This window comes from Eucyclogobius newberryi, unplaced genomic scaffold, assembly GCF_026437365.1.
Source record: "Eucyclogobius newberryi isolate DKJ021-1_F unplaced genomic scaffold, fEucNew1.0.hap1 SCAF_2, whole genome shotgun sequence".
NCBI lineage: Eukaryota > Metazoa > Chordata > Actinopteri > Gobiiformes > Gobiidae > Eucyclogobius > Eucyclogobius newberryi.
Genome location: NW_027315834.1, coordinates 2148362 through 2164427, shown reverse-complemented (window position 1 = coordinate 2164427; position 16066 = coordinate 2148362).

Below are 16066 nucleotides of genomic sequence, written 5' to 3'. Positions count from 1 at the left end.
ATCCCAACACATGAATATTCCAATACAATTCCCTCGTTAGGATACGTATTCCATACATTTTTGAAAAAAGGGTCTTAATGGGTAATGTTCTTACTCTGGATAAGAAAATGTCATGTTTATCCACAAAGCACTTATTTATAAATCCATTCTGCTCTAATAACCAGCCAACTGATCCAAAGAGAAATATAAGGAACACATTCTAGTAAAGTATTGTATGTTTCTTGCCAAACAATTGGCCTGGTCTAAACATGCTGCACAGGAGCTTCTGATCAGGTCCACAGCTCCTTCTCACCTCCAGAAGCTTCTGATCAGGTCCACAGCTCCTTCTCACCTCCAAAAGCTTCTGATCAGGTTCACAGCTCCTTCTCACCTCCAAAAGCTTCTGATCAGGTCCACAGCTCCTTCTCACCTCCAAAAGCTTCTGATCAGGTTCACAGCTCCTTCTCACCTCGGCCCAGAGGAGCACAGTACAAACGGCAGATCAAAAGTACTGTACCTCGTTTGCGCGTCAGTCATTAGCTTGTGTTCTGGCAGATTGAGCAGCTTCTGCTTTTCCTGCAGGATGGTAACAGCGCCCTCTATAGGAGGTTCCCCGAGTTGATCTGGCGCTGTACTCGCACCACCTTTGTGAAAGATGTTTGCTCATGAAACGTTTATATGATTTTATCCCACAAGCAAAGCCGGACTAGTGTTTTTGGTTCAAAAAGTCCCGTCCCGGTAATCTAACCGGTGAGATAAACGTGGACACCAGTCTGCACCAAAAACGGATCAAAAGTGCAGCAATTTTCATATCTTACGATCCCCACAGATGATTTTTTTCCCGCAGCTTTTGGATTCTCTCACAATTAGACATTCTCGAAACGTACGGCCAGTAAATATGCGATAAAATGTTTAAGGTCCGTTTTTTATTTTTTTTAAAATTCAGGTTGGCCGGGTGATTGGCCCTGCGACGAGTTGGCCACTGTCCAGGGTGTACCCCGCCTAAGGCCCAACGTCACTGGGATAGGCTCCAGTCACCCGTGACCCCGAAAGGGAACAAGCGGTTGAAAATGAATGAATGAATGAATGAATGAATGAATACCAAAGGTTGGCCGGATTACCGGAAACACATTTTTTTTTGCCCCAGGGCCCAAAATGGAGCCCTGGGGCACTCCACAGAGCAGCGAGGCAGCAGAGGAGGACAGGTCCCCAATCATGACCGAAAAACTTCTGTTGGTCAAATAGGACTTGAACCATGTGAGTGCCACAGATACAGAGTTTTTAAGACGAGAACAGAACCGACTGGTCGACTGTATCAAAAGCTGCCGTTAAATCTAACAGTACGAGGACAACGGGGCGCTTGGCATCCACAGAGCGGGCAATATCATTGTGCACTTTGAGCAATGCAGATTCTGTGTCCTGATCTGAACCTGGACTGGAATTTTTCTTAAAGTTTTTTTCTAAAAAACTGTTGCAATTGCATAAAAAACACTTTCCCAATAACTTTAGAAAATAAAAGACAAGTTAGAAACTTGTCTAAAATTTGACATGACATTAGTATCAAGGTTTCTTAAGAAGATGTCTCACTACAGCACGTTTAAGAGGATCAGGGACACATCCTGAGCGGAGACAAGTGTTAATAAAAACCATAAGGGAGGGGCCCACAGTGGAGAACACTTCTTTAAGCAGCTTTGTGGGGAAAGTGTCCAAAGGACAGTTTGTAGCTCTCATTTTTGTAACAAATTCTGTGAGGGAGGAGAGTGAAACAGGTTCAAATTGGTTGAACATTGCAGTATGTTCAGCAGTAACAGGCAAGACTGGAAAACAAGCTATTACAATAGTCTAAACGTGAAGACACAAAAGTATGAAGTAGAAGTTTCAGATCATTTTGAGACACCATTTTCCTGAGCTTAGAGATTTTCCTCAACTGAAAGAAACAGTTCCTCGTCAACAGCTTAGAGTGGTGCTCTAAAGACATGTCTTTGTTAAAGACAACACCCAAGTTTCTAAGACTTCACCCAAGTACTGGTTTATCCCTGGAATGACATCATCAGGGGCAATAATCAATGTTTCTGTTTTGTCAGCGTTTAGCTGCAGAGTTTTGACTCAGCCATTGTTTTATTTGCACTAAACAACTGACCAAGGAGTTCAGCTTCTGGATCTCAGAAGGTTTTAAAAGAGCAATAGAGCTGAATATTGTCATGAACAGGTGATAGGACACATCACTAAACTCTTTAATGATCATTCCCAGGGGGATTATATAAAGTAAAAATAGGACGGGACCCAAAACGGAGCCCTGAGGAACTCCACACAACAGACATTATTTGGTTTGCAGCAACACTAAAGCTCGGACCCGATAAATATGAGGAAAACCAATGAAGAACTGACCCCGATAGTCCAATCAGGTCTGTTTAACAGGATATGATGGTCGACGGTGTCAAAGGACAACCGTGCAGACAGATCCAACAGAACTAGAACTGCATTTTCCAGAATCAGCAGACATCATAATGTCACTGGACACTTTTAGCAATGCGGTTTCCGTAGAATGATGTTTGTGGAAACCAGATTGAAAAGAGTCGTGAATGTTTGTTAGCTAGTTGTTCAAACCATCCCAGCTAAAACTCAGAAAACTCCTGGATAAAGACAGAATCATCTTATTGAAGCCAAGTTTCAGTTAGAGCTAGAAGATCTATGTTATATTCACTAATTAATTCATTAACTAAAATCAGTCAGACTGTATGACAAACACTGCTCACCCTGAACACGTGCAATACTTGACATACTTGACTGACTTAACCATGTGCAATACCGTCATATTCATGTGCAATTACTGTCGTACTAACAAGCAATTAAGGCCATATTCATGTGCATACAACTGATATAAATAAGAGTGTTTTGATAATTTACCATTAGTATTAGTAATATTTAGTCTTATGCTAGCTATTTTTTATACTTTACTTTATTATTATTTTATGTTTTATTTTTGTTATTTTTTTTTTATTTTTATTTTTATCTTTGTTTTTATTTTATTTTTTCCCCCATTCCCTATTAAGATATGAGAGGAGTTTGGTTAATAAGAGTTTTTTGTTTTGTTTATAAGAGTTCTTCTATTAAGAGTGTTTTTTTTAAACTTCCTGTAAGTTCTCTGTCCTTTTCCTCTGGATCTACTGCAATGTAACACCGACATTTCCCCATGTGTGGACAATAAAGGAATATCTTATCTTATGTGCTTATTTATTTGTTTATTTGTGTCATGGTGAGTGTTATTTTTCTTCAGTTATTTGGTCTGAGCCTGAAATAGTTTTTCTGAGATGTGACTTTTTTGCATTATTTTGCATTATTTGCACGAGGGACACGCACAGTCTCTACCTGCCTTGAATCTGAACACTTCACATGTGACAGAGCGGGCAGGAGCTCAACGACAGAGGAGGGTCTTACACTGCTGCTCTGCACCTGGGGCTCATCCCTGGGTGCTCACTTTAGGCGACTAAGGCTATCGGTCAGATTCTGAACTAAGATAAGATAAGATAAGATATTCCTTTATTGTCCCACATGGGGAAATTTCATTGGTGCAACGCAGGTAGATACAGAGGTAGATACAGAAGAACAGATCACTTATAGGAAGTCTGAAAAACACTTTCAGTAGAAGATCTCCTATAAATAAATAAAAACTCCCATAGACAAATAAATACATAAATACCATGTCATGTGATCCCGACAGTAATTGCACATGACTATGTGTCACGACAGCACATAGATTGCACATATGACAGAATTGCACATCAGTATTAGGTTAGGTCAGTATTGCGACGGGATAACGTGACGATCTCCGGGTAAGACGACTGTTCTCCGCAGTTTCATGAGTTCCTCCTTTGTGGAAACGCGGTACGGCGCCGGCCGGGGGGCGGGGCCGGAGCCGGGGGCGGGGCCGGAGCCGGGGGGCGGGGCCGGGGGCGGGGCCGGAGCCGGGGGGCGGGGCCGGGGGACTCAGCCAAAACACATCGCAACGACACGACGAAAACACTCAATCCAGCCGAATAAAGTCAAAACAAGTTAATTTAAAGCGATTCCAGTGCGTGTCCCGATCGTTGGTGAAGTTCCTCTTTCATATAAACGTGTATATAAACGTGTACCGACGACACGCCGTACTTTAGCGCGGCCGGAGGGCGCGGGGGGGGGGCGTCGTTATCGCCTGCGTGAATCACGATTCGGCAGAACCTCTGTGTCACCCATTCTGGCCCCTGGGTAGCACCTGACGCTAGCAGCAGCTGGTAGCACCTGACACTAGCTGCTGGTAGCACCTGACACTAGCTGCTGGTAGCACCTGACGCTAGCAGCAGCTGGTAGCACCTGACGCTAGCAGCAGCTGGCAGCTTCACGTCTCTGACTATAGAACTTCTGATTACTAGAGTGTCACGTGCAATACCATGTGCAATACTGACATAATCATGTGCAATACTGATTGCCTGACACGCCAGCCCCTCCCACATTCCGTTCAAATGCAGAAGGGTCTGGAACCCGAGTCAGAGCCAATGAAGTCGTCACACCATAATCGCCTGATCCAATCCCAGGCGGAGGTTTTAACGCGTCACACTGAAGATAGGGAAGTTGCTTTTCACCCCCCGTTCCAAAACATTCAAGATGGTGGATCCGGCTCGTGACCCGGCTCGTTGACATGGGCTACGTAATATCCGGTTTAGCGCGTCGCGTTTTATGTGATTGGTTCTGTCTCTGCTCTCTAAACTCCGCCCTAGAAATTGAAATTCTGCGGTCAAGCCCCAGAACCTCAAGGTTTTGTAAAGTCAAAACGTGTTGGAAATGACTGGTCAAGCAACAATACTGACATAACCATGTGCAATACTGACATAACCATGTGCAATACTGACATAACCATGTGCAATCATAACCATGTGCAATACTGACATAACCATGTGCAATACATTTACATAACCATGTGCAATACTGACATAACCATGTGCAATCATGACCATGTGCAATACTGACATAACCATGTGCAATACATTTACATAGCCATGTGCAATACTGACAACCATGTGCAATACTGACATAACCATGTGAAATACTGACATAACCATGTGCAATACTGACATAACCATGTGCAATCATAACCATGTGCAATACTGACATAACCATGTGCAATACTGACATAACCATGTGCAATACATTTACATAACCATGTGCAATACTGACAACCATGTGCAATACTGACATAACCATGTGCAATACTGACATAACCATGTGCAATCATGACCATGTGCAACACTGACATAACCATGTGCAATACATTTACATAACCATGTGCAATACTGACAACCATGTGCAATACTGACATAACCATGTGCAATACTGACATAACCATGTGCAATCATAACCATGTGCAATACTGACATAACCATGTGCAATACATTTACATAACCATGTGCAATACTGACAACCATGTGCAATACTGACATACTGACATAACCATGTGCAATACTGACATAACCATGTGCAATACATTGACATAACCATGTGCAATACTGACATAACCATGTGCAATACTGACATAACCATGTGCAATACATTGACATAACCATGTGCAATACTGACATAACCATGTGCAATACATTGACATAACCATGTGCAATACTGACATAACCATGTGCAATACTGACATAACCATGTGCAATACATTGACATAATCATGTGCAATACTGACATAACCATGTGCAATACATTGACATAACCATGTGCAATACTGACATAACCATGTGCAATACTGACATAACCATGTGCAATACTGACAACCATGTGCAATACATTGACATAACCATGTGCAATACTGACCATGTGCAATACTGACATAACCATGTGCAATACATTGACATAACCATGTGCAATACTGACATAACCATGTGCAATACTGACATAACCATGTGCAATACTGACATAACCATGTGCAATACTGACATAACCATGTGCAATACATTGACATAACCATGTGCAATACTGACATAACCATGTGCAATACTGACATAACCATGTGCAATACTGACATAACCATGTGCAATACTGACATAACCATGTGCAATACATTGACATAACCATGTGCAATACTGACATAACCATGTGCAATACATTGACATAACCATGTGCAATACTGACATAACCATGTGCAATACTGACATAACCATGTGCAATACATTGACATAATCATGTGCAATACTGACATAACCATGTGCAATACATTGACATAACCATGTGCAATACTGACATAACCATGTGCAATACTGACATAACCATGTGCAATACTGACAACCATGTGCAATACATTGACATAACCATGTGCAATACTGACCATGTGCAATACTGACATAACCATGTGCAATACATTGACATAACCATGTGCAATACTGACATAACCATGTGCAATACTGACATAACCATGTGCAATACTGACATAACCATGTGCAATACGGACATAACCATGTGCAATACATTGACATAACCATGTGCAATACTGACATAACCATGTGCAATACTGACATAACCATGTGCAATACTGACATAACCATGTGCAATACTGACATAACCATGTGCAATACAGTCAAACTCAGAATCAGAATATGGTTTATTGCCATTTGTCAAGAACAAAATTCACAGACATAGGAACTTGTCCTGGTGATTCACTGCAACACAAGCAACAAAACATTGAACACTGAATACTAAACGGCAAATGTACATAATAAGTTATGTAGTGCAATAGGAAGTGACAGTGCTTAAGAAGTGTTCATGAGTTCAACAGCAGAGGGAAAGAAACTGTTCCTATGACGGGAGGTTCTGGTCCGGATGGACTGCAGCCTCCTGCCTGAGGGGAGTGGCCTCCTGCCTGAGGGGAGTGGCCTCCTGCCTGAGGGGAGTGGCCTCCTGTCTGAGGGGAGTGGCCTCCTGCATGAGGGGAGTGGCCTCCTACCTGAAGGGAGTGGCCTCCTCCCTGAGGGGAGTGGCCTCCTGCATGAGGGGAGTGGCCTCCTACCTGAGGGGAGTGGCCTCCTGCATGAGGGGAGTGGCCTCCTGCATGAGGGGAGTGGCTCAAATAGTCCGTGTCCAGGGTGAGAAGGGTCAGCTGTGATCTGACCTGCTCGTCCCAGAGTCCTGGAGACATACAGGTCCTGCAGAGATGGAAGAGGTGATGGAGGAGGTGATGGAGGAGGTGATGGAGGAGGTGATGGAAGAGGTGATGGAGGAGGTGATGGAGGAGGTGATGGAGGAGGTGATGGAGGAGGTGAGGTTGGACTCAATGATGGCCGTGTAGAACTGCACCATCATCTCCTCTGTCAGCTTGTCTTTCCTCAGCTGCTGCAGGAAGTACGTCATCTGCTGGGCCTTCTTGATGAGGAGCTGATGGAGGCTCCCACTTGAGGCTAAACCAGGACTAAACCAGGACTAAACCAGGTCTAAACCAGGTCTAAACCAGGACTAAACCAGGTCTAAACCAGAACTAAACCAGGACTAAACCAGGACTAAACCAGGTCTAGACCAGGACTAAACCAGGACTAAACCAGGTCTAAACCAGGTCTAAACCAGGACTAAACCAGGTCTAGACCAGGACTAAACCAGGTCTAAACCAGGACTAAACCAGGACTAAACCAGGTCTAAACCAGGACTAAACCAGGACTAAACCAGGTCTAAACCAGGACTAAACCAGGTCTAAACCAGGACTAAACCAGGACTAAACCAGGTCTAAACCAGGACTAAACCAGGACTAAACCAGGTCTAAACCAGGACTAAACCAGGACTAAACCAGGACTAAACCAGGTCTAGAACTGAAACACATCAACTAAACTAAATAAGTAAATCATTCAAATCCAGACAACTTAAATTCACAGATTTAGTTGATTTGAAGTGTTTGAATATTAACGTGCCAAAGTATTTGAGTCGAGCCGATTAATAAAATAAACCTCTTGTTCGGGTTCGGCTGTGTAAAGTCCCAAACACGCGGCCCTGAAGAACCACGAGTACGTCCCGGGATCTGTTGTATCATCCTTATATACAAGTCTTTTTTTGAATGTCCCGGACTGTTTGTCTGTGGGCGGGGCTCAATGCCTCTGTGGGCGGGGCTCTATGCTTCTGTGCCTCTGTGGGCGGGGCTCTATGCTTCTGTGGGCGGGGCTCAATGCCTCTGTGGGCGGGGCTCTATGCTTCTGTGGGCGGGGCTCTATGCTTCTGTGGGCGGGGCTCAATGCCTCTGTGGGCGGGGCTCAATGCCTCTGTGGGCGGGGCTCTATGCTTCTGTGCCTCTGTGGGCGGGGCTCTGGTGCTTCTCTCCGGGCTGAACAGAGCGCGAGTGCTGGGATCATTTCTCTTTGTTTTGGTTGTTTTTTTCTTTAAACACGTGGCTGGAAAGCCTTGACCACTGACACTGACCTCTGTCAAAATAGTTTTCTGGAAAATGAAACATAAGTAAATCTAAACCTCCAGCTTCATGCCAAAGGTCAGACTTTACCTTGAACCCTTTTGAAAACGCCCCATGGCTCCATGTGGTGATGTGGGCCGCCGGTCGCAACGCGAGCCAAATTGATAGCTTAACACGAGGTGGGGCTAACTATTAATTGCGACCAATCAGAAACCGTCACTAGGCAGAACAGGAGCCTTTAATTGACCCATTTAAACACCTTGTGCTTGGGGCCTATTTTTCCTAAAACACGTGACTAAACTGAAGGAGTTTCTGACACTTTGGAGCACAAACCAGTGTCTGGACTGAAGCTGACCCTCTGTCATTTTGTATTTTCATTTCTGATTCATTGTGATTAGAAGTAGAAACAATCTCTGCAAAGAGGAAAAACACATTTGAAATTAGACCTAGATTTTCTTTGTTAAATACAAATCAGAGTAAAGCTGGTGCTGGAGGATGGTCTGAGTGACACTAGTTTGAGCATTTGTTGCTTTGACAAGATTTTTTAAAAGTCACTGAAATATATAGATGTAGTATTAATATGTAGATTAGTTTTAGGATATTTGTTTATTTGTGGGTTTGGAGAACAAACTGACTTCTTTCCAGAATGATTGATTGAACTGGAAATAAGTGGGTGACACTTTCTTTTGAAGTACAACATATCTAGCAGCTTGAGAGCTCCTTTTATCACACGTGGACAACATTGAATAAATAAAACTGAATAAATCAGCAGCTGTCCACAGGGGTGATGTTTTGTCAGGGGCCCAAGTATATATATGCCTCCCACTAAAGTCATACAGAAATGAACATGTGGAAGTGAATACATTGAAGCTCTTAGTTTATAAAGTATTCAAGGAATGTGCATCTCTTATTGCAGTTGTCACATCTTGTTGGGAATTTGGAGGAGCTTGTACATGAACTTCATTTTAATATCAAAGAAGATGTGACTAACTTAACTCCTGATGACGTGGACGCTCAGTCAAACCTGAAAATCCATTTACATGTGTGAAAACAGAATCACAAAACCTTTTATTGCCTTTGTCAGTGAACAAAAATCACAGACTAGGAACTTGCATCGGTGAGTGAACGATTGACAAAGCCTCAAAGTTATTGAAGAAAATGTATTTTTGTCAAAATATTTTATTAAAAATTTACAATGAAAATTCAGAGAAATTAAATTGCCAAACTTGATCCTAATCATTAATTGGAACTATTTTGGATTAGTTTGGGGTGAATGGGGTGTGGCCTAGAGTGGGCGTACTCTCAAACATTAATAATACTCATCCTCTGAAGGGGGAGAACACGATTAATTGATTGACAATTATAATTCTATTAAGATCAATACAAAGGCTCTATAAACCAGGATGATTTTGTGTAGTTTAATAAACAAATATATAAAAGCCATTAATGACACATTTGGTTACACGGGCTGTGCCTGGGCTCAACTTAGTCAAAGGAAATGCTGGTATTAAGAATTAAGTTTTGATTGATTTTGGAGAATAATTCAAGGGAACCTGTCTTTAAATGCCACTCTGCAAATACCAGCCACCCAGGTCTCACGTGTCCAAGTAAGATGTGGAGCAAGGCCTTCTCATGTCTCTGCGTCCTTGGAGCTGTCCGTGGCGCTGATCTTTGAGCAGGTTTTAGCATTCGAAGAGTTTGATGAGTCCAAGGTCCATTGAGTTGTGCATTCTTTGATGAAGATGTTCGGGTTGTTGGTGAAAGCCGAGTTTGGAAGACAATGCAGCCTCCCTGGTGGGGGAGGGGCCCCTGCGGGGGTCCCCGACCCGGTGTGTCGTCCTGGCAGGTCACGTGCCGAGGGGAAGAAGAGACAGAGGAGTGGCCTAGAGTGGGAGTGACTTTAACTCTTGGTCAATTATTCTCAGTTTGGACAAATTTAACTTAAACCAGCAAAATGACATGTAACTTTAACAAAATACACAACATTGTCAGTGAACACACATCATTAGCAGGTCATGAGGAAGTACTTTAAATATAGTTTAACACATTTCAAACCAGTTCTTGTGGCAACTAAGCTAAACATTATTTAGTTACAAGTTTAGCTCACACAGTAAACGTTAAGTCAGTTTAGATGTGAAATATAGTCATTAAGAAACTTAATCCTGAGGAATGTCCCATCCTGTCCCCTTATCAGAGACGTTGATTCAAAGGGGGGAGGGCAGTGAGGACAGTGTCCGTGGGGGTCATTCCTTTACACCCAACACTATGCTTTGATTTCTGCAACAGTGTGTTGAGCTGTGAAAAGGTACTGTCTTTCAAAGGTCTTTTTGGGACATATGGGTCCCCTACAATAGTGTCTTGAAGCCACGGGGCGGGAGAAGCCCTGGCCATTCTGATGCTAATCAGGTACTCAGTGATGAGGGAGCTAACGTCAGCTAACAAAAGGGTTTGATAGCCCTTTACAGTTAGGATACAAAGGAGAGTAATCTCAAGTGAAACTGTAAACACCCTTCATCAGCCTGGTGGGCGGGGCCTACTCAAAGTAGAATAAATATCTGCATTCTCAAACTAAATCCTTAGATTGAGAATGACTCTTGGATGAGTCAAAACGTACTGTTTTTCTAAAAAACTGTCCAGATGACGAGCTTAGATTTATCTTAAAACATGACCATTAGCATGAAAACACATTTATCTGGTAAAACTAAGGCTTTTCAACAGTGTGAACTCTCAAGTGTGATATTTAGCTGTCTGGCCGGGAAAATGCTTTCTCACAAACATCACAGCTGTAAGGTTTCTCTCCAGTGTGGACTCTGGTGTGGGTCTTGAGATGACTTGCTCGAGAAAAACTTTTCCCACACTGGTCACACTCGTATGGTTTTTCTCCTGTGTGAGTTCTGTAGTGCGTCTTGAGTGCTGAAGCAGACCTCCATGTCTTTCCACACTGGTCACAGGTGAACCCCATTCTTCTGATGGACTTTTAGATCTGCATGCAGTGCATGTTGGACTCCGCCAGGGCTGCCCTTTGTCACCGGTTCTGTTCATAGTTTTTATGGACAGAATTTCTAGGTGCAGTCAGGGGTCTGAGGGTGTCCGGTTTGGGGACCACAGGATTCCATCCCTGCTGTTTGCAGACGATGTTGTCCTGATGGCTCCATCAAACCCGGACCTGCAGCTGCACTGGGACGGTTTGCAGCCGAGTGTGAAGCGGCTGGGATGAGAATCAGCACCTCCAAATCAGAGGCCATGGTTCTCGACCGGAAAAAGGTGGCTTGCCCTCTCCAGGTGGGTGGGGAGTCCTTGCCCCAAGTGGAGGAGTTCAAGTATCTCGGGGTCTTGTTCACGAGTGAGGGAAGGATGGAGCGTGAGATCGACAGGCGGATCGGTGCAGCGGCTGCAGTGATGCAGTCGCTGCATCGGACCGTTGTGGTGAAGAGGGAGCTGAGCCGAAAGGCAAAGCTCTCTATTTACCGGTCGGTCTACGTTCTGACCTCACCTATGGTCATGAGCTTTGGGTAGTGACCGAAAGAACAAGATCGCGGATACAAGCGGTCGAAATGAGTTTCCTCCGCCGTGTGGCTGGGCGCTCCCTTAGAGATAAGGTGAGGAGCTCGGCCACACGGGGGGAGCTCGGAGTAGAGCCGCTGCTCCTCCACGTCGAGAGGAGCCAGCTGAGGTGGCTCAGGCATCTGTTCGGGATGCCTCCTGGGCGCCTCCCTCGGGAGGTGTTTCAGGCATGTCCCACCGGGAAGAGGCCCCGGGGAAGACCCAGGACACGCTGGAGAGACTATGTCTCTCGGCTGGCCTGGGAACGCCTCGGGATCCCCCCGGAGGAGTTAGAGGAAGTGTCTGGGGAGATGGAAGTCTGGGAGTCCCTGCTCAGACTGCTGCCCCCGCGACCTGGCCCCGGATAAAGCGGCAGAAAATGGATGGATGGAACTTTATAACAACCTGGCATTTGGGCTCAATCTTGAGTGAACATGTGGTCTTTGCCTATAAATATGAAAAACACTATCAAAAACACAGTCCTCTGTGTTGTGGACCTCCAGTCCTCTGTGTTGTGGACCTCCAGTCCTCTGTGTTGTGGACCTCCAGTCCTCTGTTGTGGACCTCCAGTCCTCTGTGTTGTGGACCTCCAGTCCTCTGTGTTGTGGACCTCCAGTCCTCTGTGTTGTGGACCTCCAGTCCTCTGTGTTGTGGACCTCCAGTCCTCTGTGTTGTGGACCTCCAGTCCTCTGTGTTGTGGACCTCCAGTCCTCTGTGTTGTGGACCTCCAGTCCTCTGTGTTGTGGACCTCCAGTCCTCTGTGTTGTGGACCTCCAGTCCTCTGTGTTGTGGACCTCCAGTCCTCTGTGTTGTGGACCTCCAGTCCTCTGTGTTGTGGACCTCCAGTCCTCTGTGTTGTGGACCTCCAGTCCTCTGTGTTGTGGACCTCCAGTCCTCTGTGTTGTGGACCTCCAGTCCTCTGTGTTGTGGACCTCCAGTCCTCTGTGTTGTGGACCTCCAGTCCTCTGTGTTGTGGACACAGCCATGAGAGAGTCCTAGATGACATCAGGGATGATGGAGGAGACTGGACACACAAACCCTGAAGCTGCTGGTGATTGTCCTGTAGGAGTCCCCAGGGCAAGAAATCTGAATAAAAAAACAAACAAATTACTACATTAAATATACCACAAGGACATTTTAAAATGGTGTACTAGAACAAAATATTAACGCTATGAAAACTATATTTAATTTTTACTATCTATGTACTTTTCATTGGTTTTATACACAACCACAAGCAGTGTATGTTAATTGGGTCACAACACATGTTAAAAACAACACTACACTTCGCCGCTGGAGCGACTGTAGTTGAACAAGTGGAAGAAACTAAATTATTGAGTGTAACTTTAGATTCTAAATGAACATGGAACAGTCATATAAACAATGTATTGAGGAACATGGGTTGGAGTCTGGGCATGATCAAACACTGTAGGAAATGTATTCCAAAATGCTCAATCAAACAATGAGTTCAGTCCTTAACACTTTCTCAGTTCGATTATGCACCTGTTATTTGGTCAAACACATGTGAAAATAATGTTTACAGGTTACAAGTCGCACAGAACAAAGCGGCACGAATAGTCTTGGGCTGAACAGAACAAATGTGATAAGAATGCATAACGAATTAGCCTGGTTGAGGGTCAAAAGCAGACTGAAGTACTATTGAGTAACATTTATTAGACATGTCATTATAACTAAAATTCCAGCAGTAATTTCTGATAAACTGACTTTTTTCTCAGATACTCACAATTATGAAACTCGACAAAGTAGAAATATAAGCTGTGTGCTGCCTGTTTGTAGAACCAATAGAATGCAGTGCACTGTTGTTTATCGTCATGGTAACATGGTTGCATGGAAAGCATTGCCTGTTTTTTTGTTGCTTGAAAATAACAAAAAGTTATTTCAAAAGAAGTTAAAGCTCTTCCTTTTTACACAATAAAGCACTTCAGGGATGGAGTTAAGATCTGATTACTAATTATGGTAATGATAGTGGTAGTATAACTAATAATAATATTATGTAACTGTTATTAGGCCCGAGCCCCAGCAGGGCGGAGGGCCTATTGCTCCCACAATGTTTGGTGCCCCGTCGCCCCTGGCAAGTACAGTGAACTAGCCCATGCCGAAGGCATGGATCATGCATACTTACTCCTGCTATGACAGAAATAGTAAACAATGAGTGAATGGGCTACGCCCATTCACTCATTGTTGACAACAGCAGCGCGAAGCCTCCGACAAAAGTCAAAATACATTGCGCCTATGGGAGACGCCCCGAGGTCAACTTTGGCGTAAAGCTACGAAATTCGGGACACGCATTCCTCTCTTGAGGACAAAAGAAAATTATTATTGCGGCCACGCCCCCAGACTTACCCTATGGCCGCCATCTTCCTTTGAAAATGAAAACACGCTGTGTTAGCCATTTTGTTCACGTCAAACTTTGACGAACTCCTCCTAGGGCGTTTTGCCCACCAAGTTCAAAATCGGCGTACGTCCTCTGAACAAGTGGGGCATCTAAAGTTATCCAATTTTTTGAGATACCTTTTACGGTCTGTGTGCGGCGCAGCCGCAAAGTTGGACAACTTATTTTGGAATATTGCAGGTCTAAAAATTGCTCCCATTTGATCAAAACCAGTCCGATTAGGACCAAATTTGAATCAGTTGTTAAACTTTCTAGTTTGGACCAGTTTATGGTGACAAAATTGAAATGGGCGTGATAGCGCCCCCTACAGAGTGACCTTTAAATTAACATTGAAGGTCAAAAATTAGTTTTGCCAAAATTGTCTAAACTTTACCCAAAATTCTATTTTGGCGTCCCGATCACAAAAGCCAATCACAAAAATGCCTAATTTTTTACGGCGTAGTCGTAGCGATGACAGAAACCTCCCATGTTATCCCTATGGGAAAACCACAAAATCTCTCAAATTACCACATTTTTATGTTTTACACTTTAACAAACTCCTCCTAGTGCGTTTGGCCCACCGACCTCAAAATCGGTGTACGTCCTCTAGACAAGTGGGGCATCTAAAGTTATTCAAATTTTATGGATAACATTTACGGTCTCTGTGCAGCTGAGCCGCAAACTTTTCGCAGAATTTGGACTATTTGGCCTTCAGAGTGGCCAATAAACAAGAGTTTTTCCAAATGACATGACATTTTGCACACAATTCTCATTTGCCATCCCCAAATTAAAAGTATGGGAGCCAAAGTCATATATGGTAAAGCGTAGCCGTAGCGATGACAGAAACATCCCATGTTATCCCTATGGGGAAACCGCTAAATCTCTAAAATGACCACATTTTTACACTTCACACTTTAACAAAATCTTCCTAGGGCGATTACCCGATCAAGTTGATATTTGGGGAGAATCATCTACACAAGCGGGGCATCAAAAGTTATCCATATTTTGATTTTAAGTACTAGGGTCTCTGTGCGGTAGAGCCGCAAATATATGTCACAAATGGGAAAAACGCCAAATCCTTGAAATGTTCACATTTATGCTTCACACTTTAATGAACTCCTCTGTGGGCAATAGCTCGATCAAGCTCATATTTTGGGAAAATAATCCACACAAGCGGAGCATCAAAAGTTATTCATATTTTTATTCCAAGTGTCACGGTCTCTGTGCGCTGGAGCTGCACATTTGACCGATATTTGTCTTCATTTGCACTGGTTAAGCACAGCATTGTACATGTCCAATGTGTCGCTGTCTTAGTTCTTAGACAATTGCGTTAGCGCCATCTCTGTAAAATGCAGAGAGCAGAGTCGGAAGGCCGGCGGCCCGCGAGGGCCGTTGGATGCCGCTTGCGGCTTTAATTTTTCTTGTTTTTTGTTTTAATGAATGAGCTATTTACTGCGGTTTTATTTATCACTCTGTATGTATATGTGTATGTATACGTATGTATGTATATGTATCTATGCGAGTGTATTTATATACATATATATGTATATGTATATATACTGTATGTATGTAGGTAGATATTTATAATACCTTGGGCTTTCGTGTGTGTGTGTGCGTGTGTTTAGGGGTGTGAGTGAGTGTGTGTGTGTGTGTGTTTAGGGGTGTGAGTGAGTGTGTGTGTGTGTGTGTTTAGGGGTGTGAGTGAGTGTGTGTGTGTTTAGGGGTGTGAGTGAGTGTGT